General features: G+C 44.7%; 2 long non-coding RNA genes and 1 pseudogene across 3 annotated transcripts in view; 1 reads left to right on the top strand and 2 right to left on the bottom strand.

Moving 5' to 3' along the window:
- The window catches only part of LOC116095280, a 15,788-nt gene extending 8,065 nt beyond the window's left edge, over positions 1–7,723 (bottom strand). Inside the window, exon 1 of the long non-coding RNA XR_004120526.1 lies at positions 7,676–7,723. This is a non-coding gene — a long non-coding RNA (uncharacterized LOC116095280). The remainder of the gene's footprint in view (positions 1–7,675) is intronic.
- LOC116095281 overlaps positions 1–8,888 on the top strand; it is a 12,314-nt gene extending 3,426 nt beyond the window's left edge. For both annotated transcript variants that reach the window (XR_004120528.1, XR_004120527.1), the window contains exon 4: positions 8,723–8,888. This is a non-coding gene — a long non-coding RNA (uncharacterized LOC116095281). The remainder of the gene's footprint in view (positions 1–8,722) is intronic.
- Positions 8,889–9,290: 402 nt separating this feature from the next.
- On the bottom strand, positions 9,291–12,980 carry LOC116095235 (annotated as a pseudogene).
- Between the last annotated feature and the right edge of the window lie 1,762 nt (positions 12,981–14,742).

Genomic DNA, 14,742 nt, shown 5'->3' with positions numbered 1-14,742 from the left:
AAAAGAAAAAAGAAGTAGTTGTTATAAGACCAGCAATCACTTTTCTTCTCCAGTAGCATACACAACACCTTCCAGCACTATGAAAGCTAGTCAGGTGCTTTTCCTAGTCATAACCAAGATAAATAATGCTATTATAAAATTAACATTTGTACATTGATATCAGAGAAAAATATGAATTTGAGTACTTCTTGGTGTTATGGACTTATTTCAACAATACTTTCATGATAGTGTTTGTCCGGTAACTCTAAAAGACCAAATAGTCTATATTTAAAAAGGAATCAAAGCCAAATAAACCAATATAGTTAGGTCTACATCAAAATGTTAATATAAAGTCACTGAATACACATTTAAAGGTTGCCATAGTAACAGTAATTTTCACAGGATGGTTTTAGATACTAGATTCTTGAGTGAAGCATGCCTTATTATTCTCTTTGAGGCATCTTTAATGCTTGCTCTCATGGATTCTCCCCACATATGCCTGGGGGAATAGAAAATAGGAAAGGAACCTACCCGTACCAGATGCCATTCTTTGATTAAAAGAAGTAAATCATTTGGGAAGAAGAGGTCCAGAGGAAGTAGAAGGGGCCCAAGGGAGGGTGAAGGGGTGAATATGATAAAAATACATCATATACACACATGACATTGTGAAAGAATGAGTTAAAATACTGAAGATAATAAAAGAAGCCCATCAACTTTGGCTCGTTTATACAAAGGCACACACTGGTAAAGTGAGAGGACATGTGGGCGAGAGGGAATGTAGAGAGATCAGGAACATGGAGCGACTGTGAAGTTCCCAGAGGTAGCAATCCCGAGACAGCCTCTTCTGGCAGCCATAGAAGGAGAAAGCTTTTAAAACATTATTTTTTAATTTTTATGTGTATGAGTGTTTTGCTTGCATGTATGTATTTCCATGTGCATGTCTGGTGCCCACTGAGGCCAGAAGAGGGCTTTGGGTTCCCTGGCACTGGTTACAGATGATTGTGAGCTGCCATGTGGGTGTCTTGGGTGCTGTGAACCAAACTTGGGTCCTCTGCAGGAGCAGACAGTGCTTAAACCTGCTGAGCCCTTGTGACAGCCTGTGAGTGAGCTATGGAACCAGACTTGATCTCCCTGTATTCAAGGTTCAAGTTCTAGGGAGTTACTTAATCTGCTTAGTCTGAGAAGGAATTGTTTGTAAGTATGTACATTTATGCATACATTTATTCTTCTAGATCAGCGGTTCTCAACTTGTGGGTCGAGACCCTTTCACAGTGATCACCTGACACGGTTGGAAGGCACAGATATTTACATTTCGATTCATAGCAGTAGCAAAATTACAATTATGATGTAGCCACAAAATTATGTTGTGGTTGGGGGTCACCCCAGCATGAGGGACTGGAGGAAATGGTGGCAGCATTAGGAAGATTGGGAACCTTAAGTCATAAACAATAGATGACAGACAGGTGGCCATGCAAGAAATGAAATGCGTGTTTCAAAGACACATTTTACACCTGGCTTCTCTGTGTAGTTTTCTTCAAATGTGCTTTTTTCTGGGAGTTTCTTTTATCTTTTAGACATCTGTCTGTTTTGTGTAGCTTTTCTCTCTCTCTCTTTTTTTTTTTTTTGGTTTTGAGACAGGGTTTCTCTGTGTATCCCTGGCTGTCCTGGAACTTGATTTGTAGACCAGGCTGGCCTTGAATCCAGAAATCCGCCTGCCTCTGCCTCCCAAATGCTAGGATTAAAGGCATGCACCACCACTGCCCGGCATAACTTTTCTCAAATTCTAGATTTTCACCAAATAATTTCATCGAGGAGGATGTTCGGTTTCATTATGACAACTTCCAGGGACCGTCTCTGTGGCACCCACCCCAGCTCTTCCTTCTTTCCTAAGCTGTGTCCAAAATGATTCTGCTTTTCCTTCCTTCTTCCTGTAATGCTTCCTTTTGATCAGCTACATGTAAGAATAGAGATGTTATTGTATCATTGAAGTCACCCGAGTTTTGAAAGACTTTGATACTGCCCCAAATTCTTCAGCCCTCCTTCTGGTCCCATCTCTTCCCATGGAACTGCCTTTCTTCTTACTGGAATACATTGCCCTGACTCACTGACTTTTAGGACTGGCTTGGGCAGTGGGATAATAGTACGCACACTGATAGTATACACTTCAAATATGCTGCTAGCTTTTGACCTCCTCTCTTGTTGTGAGTGGCTGTGAATACACTTCAGAAGAGTAAGTGACATGTGAAACAGTTGTTCTAGGAGTCCACATGTCCAAACTGAGTTTGAGCTGTCCCAGGTAGACCTGACCCAGCTAGTCATGTCTAATAAATGCTCCTTGTTTCATATTCCATAACTTAAGAGAGATGGCTGTGAGCTTTTGTTAACTTGACACAAATGCAGACAATACTGAGAAGGAATCATCTCTATTAGATTAGCCTGTAGCCACATCCATGGGGGACATTTTTTTAATTACTAATTGCTGGAGGAGGACTTAGCCCACTGTGGGTGGTGCCATTGCTAGGCAGTGGGGCTGGGCTATTCAAGAGTTAGCTGAGCAAGGCAGGGGAAGTGGGTCAGTAAGCAATGCCCTGACTCCCCTGGCTTCTGCTTTAGTTCCTGCCTCCAGGTTCCTGCACTGAGTTCCTGCCTTAGCTGCCCTTGATGATGGACTGTAGTGTGTAAATCGAGTAAACCTTTTCCTCCCCAAGTTGCTTTTGGTCGGTGTATTATCACAGCAACAGAAAGCACACTAACAAATGGGGGTAATCTGTTTGTTTGTCTGTTTGTTTGGGTTTGGTTTTTCGAGACAGGGTTTCTCTGTGTAGCCCTGGGTGTCCTGGAACTCACTTTGTAGACCAGGCTGGCCTCGAACTCAGAAATCCGCCTGCCTCTGCCTCCCAAGTGCTGGGATTAAAGGCATGCACCACCACCGCACGGCTAAACAACATTTTTTTCTAAGTGACACTACTTAACTGGTATTGGTAAATGTACTTTCATTCAAACTGGGGCATTCTGAAGGTCATGCCTTAGTCTATGTGAATGTTAGGGAGAAGGATGGGGATGGGAATGGAGGGAAAGTGCTTTGTTCCTTTTAGAAGCAAAGTACATGTTGGTTTTGTGTACCAAATGATCAACGTTTCTAGTAGGCACTCCAGCCGACTTCGGAACATCTTTAACGTTGCTAGGATGATTCTGGTGTAAGGTAGTTATGGCTCACATTATCACAGCCTTTGAGGGCTTTGGCTGCTCTTGAAACTCCACTTAAAGCGCCCACTTCTGGCCGATTTCTGAACTAAAGTCCCCTGGTGGGGAGGGGAGTGACACTTCCTGAAACTCCCCTGGCTGTGACATTGACTTTGAGTTCAGTGTTTGTTTTTCTGACTTAACAAGGCCAGTGTTTATTAGAAGGTCCTTATTCCTGGCAACAGGCAGTATATAGAGGAGCAGTTAGCTGCCGTCAAACCTTCCAGCAGCTTCTGAGAAGATAGCATGAGTATGCTTGGCGGCCTTATTGTTTTTATGTGTATTAATTACTTTTCTGTTGCTGTGACAAAACACTATGACCAAGGCAATTTATAGAAAACAAAAAGAGCACATTTTGCTTGTGGTTCCAGAGGGGTGAGAGTCCATCATGTCCTGGGAGCAAGGGGCAGGCATGGTGGTAGAGGAAGGGAGTTGAGAGATCACATGTCTTCCAGGAAGCACAGAGTAGAGAAGTGAAGTGAAAGTGAGCAAGGCTAAACCTCTCCAAGCCAACCCCAGTGACATACTTCCCCCAGTAAGGCCACATAGCTGAACCTCACACAAACCATTGTATTTGTCTTGAATGAGAGTGGGCCCCCATAGGCTCATGTATTTGAATGTTCTCTTCCCAGTTGGCAGAACTATTTAGGAAGGATTAGGAGGTGTGGCCTTGTTAGAGGAGGTGTGTCACTGATATTTGAGTCTTGAACTTTGAGGTTAGACCTAGTCTTGCTCTCTCTCTGCTGGTGTTTGTGGATAGGGATGTAAGCTCCCAGATGTTGCTCCAGTGGTGTTCCTGCCTGTTGCTATGCTTCCTGCTCTTATGACCGAGGGCTCACCCGCTAAAACTGTAAGCAAGGACCTCATTAAATGCTTCTTTTTGTGAGTTGTCCTGGTTATGGTGTCCCTTCACAGCAACAGAACAGTAACCGAGATACCATGCTTCTATCCACCAAACGTAGAGATAAATGCATTAGAAATTATGGTTCTCGGGCTGGAGAGATGGCTCAGCAGTTAAGAGCACTGGCTGCTCTTCCAGAGGTCCTGAGTTCAACTCCCAGCAACCACATGGTGGCTCACAACCATCTGTAATGAGATCTGATGTTCTCTTCTGGTGTGTCTGAAGATAGCTACAGTGTACTTACATATAATAAATAAATAAATCTTAAAAAAAAACAAAGCTGATATTATAAAAAAAAAAAGAAAAGAAATTAAACTTCTCTGTAATCCTGTACCCCAACAGTTACGACTCTCAGTTCCTTCAGGATTTCTCTATGTATATACAAACTTTTCTAAGAATAGGATTGGCACCACGATAGCCATTTTCAGCTTGCTTTTATTTTTATGTATGAGTTTGTTGTAGGCCTGCTTCCTTGTTACTCAATATCACAGCTTTGTTTTGTCTTTTTTCAATGCTTTTTTTCCTCCCCACAGATAGAGGTATTTGTAATGTGGTTCTTTTTGAGGCATGATTTACGTTCTTTTCTAGTGTCACATCATAGAACAACATATTGCTTATTGGCAACTGTTAAAAACAGAAAAAAGAAAATCATTCAAAATCAAATAACGTTAAAAAAAATGCCAGATGATGAAAATTTTTGTTCTTTACTCAGGAGTGGGCCTTGGTCTGCTCCAACTGTTTGCTTTTACTTCAGCCTTAATGAAAATGAGCTCAGGTCTTAGCAGAAACAGACATTAGTGGGGGAAGGGCTTCTAGAAGCCTATGGTGGTGACAGCCGTAGGAGTTGATGGACGTCACTCTTACTTTGAGAAGGCGTGAAGGATAAGCAGTCTCCTGAGGAGTAATTATGAGAAAAGAATAATCTAGAACCTTTGATTATGGGAGTGGAGGATCAGCACCTCATCAAGATTCCCTGAAGGCAGTGCCAGGGAAGGCCTGGTAGTCCTGGTGAGAGTCCTGAGCCAGAACAAAAGGCCCATATTTGCCTATTGTTCAAGTGTTGTGTATCAGCTGGCCAGTGGTGTCGCACACTTTTAATCCCAGTGCTCTGGAGGCAGAGGCAGGTGGATCTCTGAGTTCGAGGCCAGCCTGGTCACAGAGCAAGTTCTAAGACAGCCAGGACTATACAGAAAAAAAAACCTATCATGAAGGGGTAGGGGTGGGGGGAGGGAATGTATGAATGGAAAAAAAAAAGAAATAAAAAGAAAAGGACATGACTGCTCCCAGGTATGATGGAGGAGGGAGGTTATTGTAGATATGTGGGAGACATATATAGATATGTCTCAGAGACAGAGACATCTGGGAGAGCCTAGAGCAGACATGATCAGACTGAGCTGTGCCATGTGGAGAGGGGGGAGGGGAAAGGAGAGGGGAGGGAGGAGAACCAGGTACAGCAGGCAGGAGGCCTAAAGGTACAAAAAGTGCAGGGAACAAATTGGTTGGATTTTTATAAGGAATTGTAGTCCAGCCCCCTGGACTGGAGAACTCAGGGCAGGGGCAGGGTGTGCCAGCCAGGATGATGCTCTAACAGGTAGGGACTGAGGGATGCAGGGAGAACTCGGCAGCCAGGTCTGCTTTGATATGTTAACTAGGCACCTCAGGCATCTGTCCCAGGTTTGAAGCCTAACACTGTGTACCTTCAGAAAAGTCCAAAGTGTGTAAAGCTCAGAAAATATTGAAAGGGCCAGATCCAGTTATTCCAACAGGATAGTTGGTGGCTCCTCCCATCTTTCCTGAGTAACCCAGTGTTAGACAGGATGGTGAGGCAGTGAGTTCTGGTACCATGCCCTTTGGCCGTGACCCTGGGTGGACTCAGTAGATGGGAACAGGAGTGAGGGATGTCTCATTTAGATCTGGCAAAAATGTTTTTTTTTTTCCCTCTGTTTGCATGATGTTGACATCATGGCAACCAGAGGAGCCATGTGTATTAGGGTTTTTTCCTATTGCTGTGATAAAACACCACGGCCAAGGAAACTTATGGAAGAAACACTTTAATCAGGCTTACAGTCTATAATGGTGGAGTGAAGACATGGTAGCAAGAACACTGAGAGCTCACATCTCAAACCACAAAAAGGAGGCAGAGAGCAACAAAGCTATGCATCCCCGTCCTGTCCTTCTCAAACAGTTCCACCTACTGGGACCAAGTATTCAAATGTGTGAGCGATTGGGGGAGGGGCTGTCCTCATATGACCTACTATACCATCGATGAAAGATGGCTGAGACCTTCCCAATTTGATTCGTCCCCCTTCTCTTTCCCTTGGGATAATTGGACTTAAACATTATTTTATTCAATGACCAGGCCCGCTCAGTCAGTCAACAGGTTCTCCAGCACAGGAGTGAGGATTAAAAAGGAAAAAGACAGACAACATTGTAGCATGACCCCAGTCAATTCTGAGACTGAAGGCAAAGTTAATTTTTCCAATCCGCTTTTTTAAACCATTTTAATTCTATGCAAGTATTAAGGGCGAGCAGTACAATAAGGAACCAGCAAGGCAGTAAACAGAGTCCTGTGATCACTCTTCTGACAGTTGTTTAAAAGGGCTTGTCATAATGACCAAAATACTTGAGCCCACTTCCTTGTCCAAGCCCAAAATCCTGCTTGAAGCCTACTTTTTTTTTGTGCCACCCTAAGATTAAAATTTCTGCCTTAACCTAACTTCCCTATTGTAGCTTAAAGTTAGATTCCTGCCTGAACTTACTTCCTTGTCCTTGGCCAATGTCAGATTCCTGCCTGAAGCCCATTTTCTTGTCCTAGGTCAATGTCAGCACCCCAAAGGCTCTCCACAATTCAAAAATAGAGCTAGAAATAATCATTCTGCCTGTGGCAACCCAGACCAAGAAAGGCAGATATCACATGTTTACTCTCATACGTGCATGCTAGCTTTGAGCCTTCAGATAAGTGCGTTTCATTTGGGAAACCCACAGAGGTCAGGAAACTACTCATGGGGTGTGGAAGTGGCTATTAGGGGACAGGACACACTAGCACGAATGGTTAGAAGGGATAAGTGGAATAGGAAGGGTTAAACTGGGGAGATGAAGTGGAGCTTAGGGTAGAGGAGGGAATATGGGGAGGGAGAAATATGCCTTAGTTAAGATTCTAATGATGAAGAGACACCATGGCCAAGGCAATTCTTAAAGGCTCTTAGGAGGCCCTTGTTGGGCCCTATTTGGCCCTGGTTTGGGCCTTGAGGACAAACCTGAGTTTTGTAAACTGCCTCAGTCGCCCATACTGGAGTGACTCAGCACAACCTGCTTAAGCCTGCCTTTGCCTAGCTCCTGCTGACATAGAGTAACTGTTGGTTCAGTCAGTCACCCCGTACCCTTGCCAACTTTCCCCTCCCCTTGCATCATCTCACTTCAGCAACTCACCTCCTCTTTCAGCCCTTTTTAAAGAAAAGATTGATACAATAAAATGAGTTCCTGCTTTGACAGACTCCCGGGCTCAGGGTGATTAATCTCCGGAAGTCAGGAGATCCCAGCCAAGACACTCACCATCCCTCTTAGTCCTGAGAGGCTCAGCTGGACCAGGTTCCCTCTCCCTCTCCCTCTCCCTTCCCCCCCCCCTTCCCCTTTCCCTCTCGCCCAGCACCCTTACTACTGAAACATGCTGACCAATGGAACTGGGCCTTTTGTGATGATGTCATCTCCAATGTCCAGTAACTGATGGTTCGAACCGCCCAGGAAGCTCCTTTTTCTGGGTTTGTCCTCAAACCGACTACCTTTGGTCTTGTGAAGTGCTTCACTGGGCACGTGGGGGTGTCACCTTTGTCTCTGTTGACTTCCATGGCAACAGGTTCAAACTTTCCTTTGTGCAGAGGCACGGTTTTGTGCTTTCTTCATCCTGTACCATCTATATTTCTTGTTAAGTTTATTCCAGGTGGCCATTCATTCTATACAAAGGGATACTGTGGTAATTGAAGTGCTTTTTATGCTTTCATATTTAAAATAAATTCATGCTTGGCATGGTGGCACAGGTCTCTCAAGCATTTGGGAGGCAGAGGTAGGCAGATCTCGAGTTCAAGTCCAAGACCAGCCAGGTCTACATAGTGAGTTCCAGGATAGCCAAGGCTACAAACACAATGAGACCATGTCTCAGAAAACAAAACAAAAGATAGCCAAGGCTACATACACAATGAGACCATGTCTCAAAAAAAAAAAAAAAAAAAAAAAAAAAACAAAACAAAACAGAACAAAACAACAAGAACAAAAACTTAGCAAATTTTAAATTTAGTTTTAGTGTGTGTGTACATGTGCTTGGACACATGTGCGTGGGCCATGCATGGTCCACATGTGGATGTCAGAGAACAACTTGCTTGAGTTGGTTCTCATGTTCCACCATAAGGGTACCAAGGACTGAATTCAGGTATCAGGCAGGGCAGCAGGCACCTTTTTCTACTGAGCTATCTTATAGATCTATATTTTTAAAATTGTGTGTGTGTATGTGTGCATGTGTGTGTGCACATGCATGCAAAAGGGGGCCAGAGGTTGAACTCAGAATCTCTTCTTCAATTTTTTTCTCCACTTTATTTTTTGAGACAGGCTCTCCTACTGAACCTTGAGCTCACTGATTGGCTAGACTCGACATCCGGCTCCAGGGATCTGCCTGCCTCCAGATGGATGCTGTGTTCCTGGCTTTTCTGTGGGAGCCAGGGTCTGAATCCAGATTTCCATGCTTGCATAATAAACACTTCACTCTCTGGGCCGTCTCCTCAGCTCTTGTTTTTTTTTTTTTTTTTAGTGTTTTATTGAGATTAAAAACGCCGGGAATCATCTCATTCATTGGGGAGGGGGGTGCTCGAGCTATGTGAAGCACATTCATGTAGCCCACCATGAACTTAACTCCAAGGAGAAAACAGAATTCATCATTATTATCAAAATTCCTCATTCGTGGCAATTCTTAGCCAAAAAGTATTAAAGACTTCAGATATACAAATCTAAAAATATCATACATCATTCAACATTAGGACGTTGCTTTTCAAACACTCTTTAAAATATGCCAAGTGGCTCTTCTCCTTCCTTAGTTTTGTGGAGAAGTGTCTTGCACAGCCTTGCTTGTAGACTAGACATTCCCTCCTCTAACCAGGCTGGACAGATGTCCCAGGCAGGATTATGACACCTGCTCTGCAACCTTCTTGTGCTGGCTCTGGAAGCTGTTGGAGGACTCCTCCTTCTGTGTGTTCACGGTGCTGGGATGCCCAACCATCTCAACCCAGGGATGCTGTAGAACCTGGTGTGCTGTGCACTGCTTCTTGGGGTCCACCACCAACAAATTTCTCACCAGATCTTTGGCAGCATCAGAAATGTTGTCCCAGTAAGGAGAGAGGAACTCAAACTGGCCCACTTGGATGATGCTGAAGAGCTCGTTTTGATCCTTCTCAGGACTTCAGAAAGGGAAAGGGAAGCCACACAAGAGGATATACAGGATCACACCTGCCGCCCACATGTCCACCTCCAAGCCGTAACCTTTCTCAGAAAGAATTTCAGGAGCTACATATGTTGGCGTCCCACATACAGTAAATATAGGCCTCACCACATGTTTGGCCAGGCCAAAATCAGCCAGCTTCAGGGTGGTAGACTTGTCTTCATGTTGCTGAACCAGGAGGTTTTCCGGCTTCACATCCCGGTGGACGGTCTTCTTGTCATGCATGTGGATGAGGGCCTTACACAAGTCTGTGATCATAGCTGCAGCATTAGGCTCTGGAAGCTTCACATTTTCAATGATGGCATCGAACAGGTCCCCTTCCTGCACATACTCCATGATCAGGTAGATCTCTGCCTCTGTCTCATATACCTCATGCAGTTTTACTATGTTGGGATGAGAGAGACTCTGGATGATTAAAACCTCACTGTCGACAATGTCCTCCTTACCCTGTAGCTGGGACTTGTCAATGATCTTCATGGCATAAACCTGCTTGGTCTCTCGGTGCCTGCATTCCTTCACAGTGGCAAAGTTGCCGTCCCCAGTGACTCAACCTATGTCATAGTGCTTCTCCACATCTGCTGAGATGATGCCCTTGGGCCTCAGCTTCCAGTCACTGGGTCGTTCTGGCCTCTTCTCTTCCAGCTTCCTCTTTGACTCCTTTTCTAGCACCTTCCTCCCTCCTGAGCTGCCTGGTTTCTTCTCATGTTCTGCTTCCTTCTCCTCCCCTCAGGTTCTGGGGGGCTGTGGGGGTTCAGCCTGCTGTTCTCTCCAGAGCCAGGCGGTGTGCTTGTTCCTGCATGTGTGCCTGTTGTCTCTCCTCACGTCTACTGGTCCCTCCTCTACAGCTGGTGAACCTTCCACGAGGTCCTTCTGGGCCTTGGCTGCACCCTGAGGATGACTTTCCTGACCTTCTGAACCTCTGATCTCTTTCTTGTCTGAGTTGCTGAGAACTGTTGTCCTCAGTTCCTGAGGGGGGTCCCTGGGGCTATCCTGATGGCTGTCACCCTTCCACCCTTCCTCTCCATCTGTTGATTTTGCCTCAGAAGGCCTCCTGCAGCTCTTGGTCCTCTCAGCTCTTGTTTTCAATCTATGTTAGTGTCTTATTTTGGTTTCTACTACTGTGATTAACATCATGACGAAAAGAAACTTGGGGAGGGTTTGTTTCAATTTATAGCAACCAGGTCACAATCCATCATGGAGAGATGTAAGGGCAGGAACTTAAGGTAAGAATCTAGAAGCAGGAACTGATGCAGAGACCATGGAGAAGTGCTGTTCATTGGCTTGCTTTCCCTGGTTTGCTGTTTGTTTTCTTATATACCTTAGGACAACCTGCCTAGAGGTCACCATCCACAGTGGGCTGGGTCCTTCACATCATTCACTAAAAAGAAGAAGGAAGAGGAGGAGAAGAAGAGGAGAAGAAGAGGAGAAGAAGAGGAAGAGGGAGAGGGAGGAGGAGAAGAAGAAGAAGAAGAAGAAGAAGAAGAAGAAGAAGAAGAAGAAGAAGAAGAAGAACAAGAACAAGAAGAACAAGAAGAAGAACAAGAAGAAGAACAAGAAGAAGAACAAGAAGAAGAACAAGAACAAGAAGAACAAGAAGAAGAAGAAGAGGAAGAAGAAGAAGAAGAAGAAGAAGAAGAAGAAGAAGAAGAAGAAGAAGAAGAAGAAGAAGAAGAAGAAGAAGAAGAAGAAGAAGAAGAAGAACAAGAAGAACAAGAAGAACAAGAAGAAGAACAAGAACAAGAAGAAGAACAAGAACAAGAAGAAGAAGAGGCGGCAGCGGCGGCGGCGGCGGCGGCGGCGGCGGCGGCGGCGGCGGCGGCGGCGGCGGCGGCGGCGGCGGCGGCGGCGGTGGCGGCGGCAGCAGCAGCAGCAGCCACCGCCGCCACCGGCTCTTAGGTATCCCATGGGCCAGTCTTATTTTCTCAATTGAGAATGCTAGCTGTGTCATGTTGCCCCACCCCCAATCAATCACTACAATTATATTATTTTCATAGCTGCTTTAGTGATGAAGGGTAATGAGTGAACTTTTGTTGTCACTGTTTTGGGGACTGAGCCCAACATCTGTGCTTGCTAAGCATGTGTTCTACGGCATCGAACCAGAGCCCCATCCCATGCAGTAAAACTGATATTAGATAATACACTGAAGCTTTGCTTAAAGGTGAATTGTAATGAACCTTTATGTAAACCATTATCCTACAATAGTAGATTAAGAAGATAAAAAAAATAAATCTTGACAGCTTTGCCCCTCTGAATAAATGGTTGGTTATGGGTAACTCCACTTTACAAAGTAAACTAAAGTTAAGGGAGAGTACAAGATGGACTCCTTGTCAGCTTACTTGACACCTATGGCCAAGAATAGGCACCTGCTTCCCGAGCATGTATGTGCACCTCCAGCTTTCTCAGCCGTTGTCACCCCTTATCACTTCTGCTCCATTGCGAAACCCACCCCAGAAGGCCTCCCTCTCCCTAGCATCCTTCTCTTCCTTTCCCTCCACTTCCTCTCTTAAGCTTTAAGCCTGAAGGCATCCGAGCCCACTCACAGATGAGTGTCAACTGTGCGGTAGGCTGCCTGGCCTCCTTTCTCCGTGTAGGGACATAAGGCACACTTGGAACAGCCCGCCAACACCCCTGCCTCGCTGCTGGCTGCTTCCTCTTCCCATCTTGCAGGGGAACTGTCCTCCATTCTCTCTGAGTCACTCCCTGTGCCTGAAATATTGCAGAGATGGGTGACTAATGGTGGACTGGCCACATTCAGAGGTGTTTGAAGCCAGGATGGAGGGGATACTGGGGGTCAGACTTTAACAGCAGGACCTGAGCTGCTAGGGAGTTGTCCTCCAGGAGTTCCTTGCCCCCAGGCTACTCCACGCAGTGTGACTGGGAGATGTGGATGCTGCTGGAAATGGTGGGTGTGGCACTGGGTGCCTGTCTGGTGAAAGAAAAGCTATCATGGCTGAATGTGTGTGCCCCATCTCCCAAGTCTTGTTTTGAGCCTGCTTCCCAGTGTAATGGCCTTGGATCTGGTAACCTTGGAAACAATTAGGTGTAGACGATGTGATATGGACTTCTCATGATGAGATCATGCTTTGCTTCAAGAAGAGCAAGAGACAAATGAAGCATAGGTCAGTGGTAAGTGCTGTGCTTGCTTAGCATGCACAAGGCCCTGCGTTCAGTCTCCCCTAACACACACACACACACACACACACACACACACACATATGCACATGCAAACATACAAAAGGGCAGGGATTTTTCTCTCCAAGTATATGTATCAAGGGAGGTGCCCATGAACTCACCGTTAGACAGACGGCAGCTAGCTGTCTTTGAGTGAGGAGGAGCACGGTTAGTAAGAATCAGGTCTTCCATCACCTTCATCATGAACGTCCTAGCAGCTTTCTGAGCTATGTAGTCTCTGGTGCTTGGCTATAGCAAAGACTAGGTCCCTTTCACACAGTGGAGCATAATGGGGTGTCTGCCCTCTGTGTTTTCAAACAGTAGGTACCGTCTGAGGAATGAATTCTTTTGTTTGTTTGTTTGTTTTTGTTTTTGTTGTTTTCGAGACAAGGTTTCTCTGTGTAGCCCTGGCTGTCCTGGAACTCACTCTGTAGACCAGGCAGGCCTCGAACTCAGAAATTTGCTTGCCTCTGCCTCCCAAGTGCTGGGGTTAAAAGTGTGTACCACCACTGCCCGGCTTTGAAGAATGAATTCTTGTTCCCATAATTTAAAAATTTCTCACTACTTTAGTAACATATATTGTTTATATGTTAATATTTGCATAATGTATTATTATTCCTTATTTTAGTAAGGTTATGGCAGAAATATACATTATCCAATTTGAAAAGAGCCTCAGGGTAAAAGAAAAACTTTTCTGTCATCTCAGATGATTTTAAATTGATCTCCTATGCCTGACCTACTTTTGCATTCTTTCTCTCACATACATCATCATCATCATCATCATCATCATCATCATCATCATCATCATCATCATCATTATTATTATTATTATTATTTCTTAAAGAGATGAACCTGAAACATGTCACATCCCTGGACCATTCAGAGTCTAATTTATATGTATGTTTTTGTTATTGTTTTGACACAGGTCTCATCTTGCCATGAGGGCCTTGAACTTACTATGTAGCTGGGGATAACCTTGAACCGATGACCCTCCTGCCTGCATCTTGTGAGTGCTGGGACTATAGGCATGCACATCCTGGTTTATGCATTACTAGAACTGAGCCCAGGGCTTCATGCATGCCAAGAAAGCTCTGTACCGACGGAGCTACGATCTTATGTCTATTTTCTATACTGTGCATCTTCTGTAACACTGTGACATTTTGAATAAATAGCATATCTATAATTATTTGAACTTTTATCCTGTTGCCACCGCAGTGGTCACCACAGTCTGCTTTTCCTGTGACTTGCCAGGCTCTGGGTTCTGTCTGTCAGCTCAGGCAGCTGGCTGGGGAGTTACTGGGGAAGGCTGTGTGGGCGGTAAGGTCCTTGCAGGGCCTTGCACATTGCAGCAAGCCATGCTACTTTTTGTGGGAAACATGGCTCTGTGGTGGGAAATGTTTGGGTTACAGTGTTCATCCTCAGAGTTCTGGTTTTTGTGTTGTGGTAAAAGTTTGACTCGCTGTTATTTCTTTGCAGAGACCTTCGATTTTGTGTGCCTGATGATTTGTGGATTGGTTTCTTATCTTGAAATTCCTTATTTGTATCTTTAAAAACTTGAGAGTAAATGAATTAAAAACAAATAAATGATTGAAGAAAACCCTGAGAGTTAATTTTTGGTCACTGATTCTGTGTGGCTCCAAATGCGTCCTTTCCCCTAGAGGATACTGTTCTTTCTTTCTCCGGTTCCCCAGTTCAGACTCAGTTTCCCTTTCTTGTAAAGATTGTTCTCAGTAGCTCATATTCTCCCCTGACTCCCCCTTTTTGACAGAGGTTAGCCCTAGTGCTCAGGCTAGCCTTGAACTTGTGATCTTCTCGCTTCTGATTCCAACTTCTAGGATTACAGGGGAATGCCAGGGCATCTATTAATGATTCTTATTCCCATTCTCATCATTTCATTTCTGTTCTGTTTTTTACTTTTCTGAGAGACATCTCAGAATGATCCAAACACTGATTTAATTTTCTTTTT

This window comes from Mastomys coucha, unplaced genomic scaffold (genome assembly GCF_008632895.1).
Source record: "Mastomys coucha isolate ucsf_1 unplaced genomic scaffold, UCSF_Mcou_1 pScaffold18, whole genome shotgun sequence".
NCBI lineage: Eukaryota > Metazoa > Chordata > Mammalia > Rodentia > Muridae > Mastomys > Mastomys coucha.
Note: the sequence above shows the minus strand (reverse complement) of the source record. Positions and strands in the feature narration are given on the sequence as shown.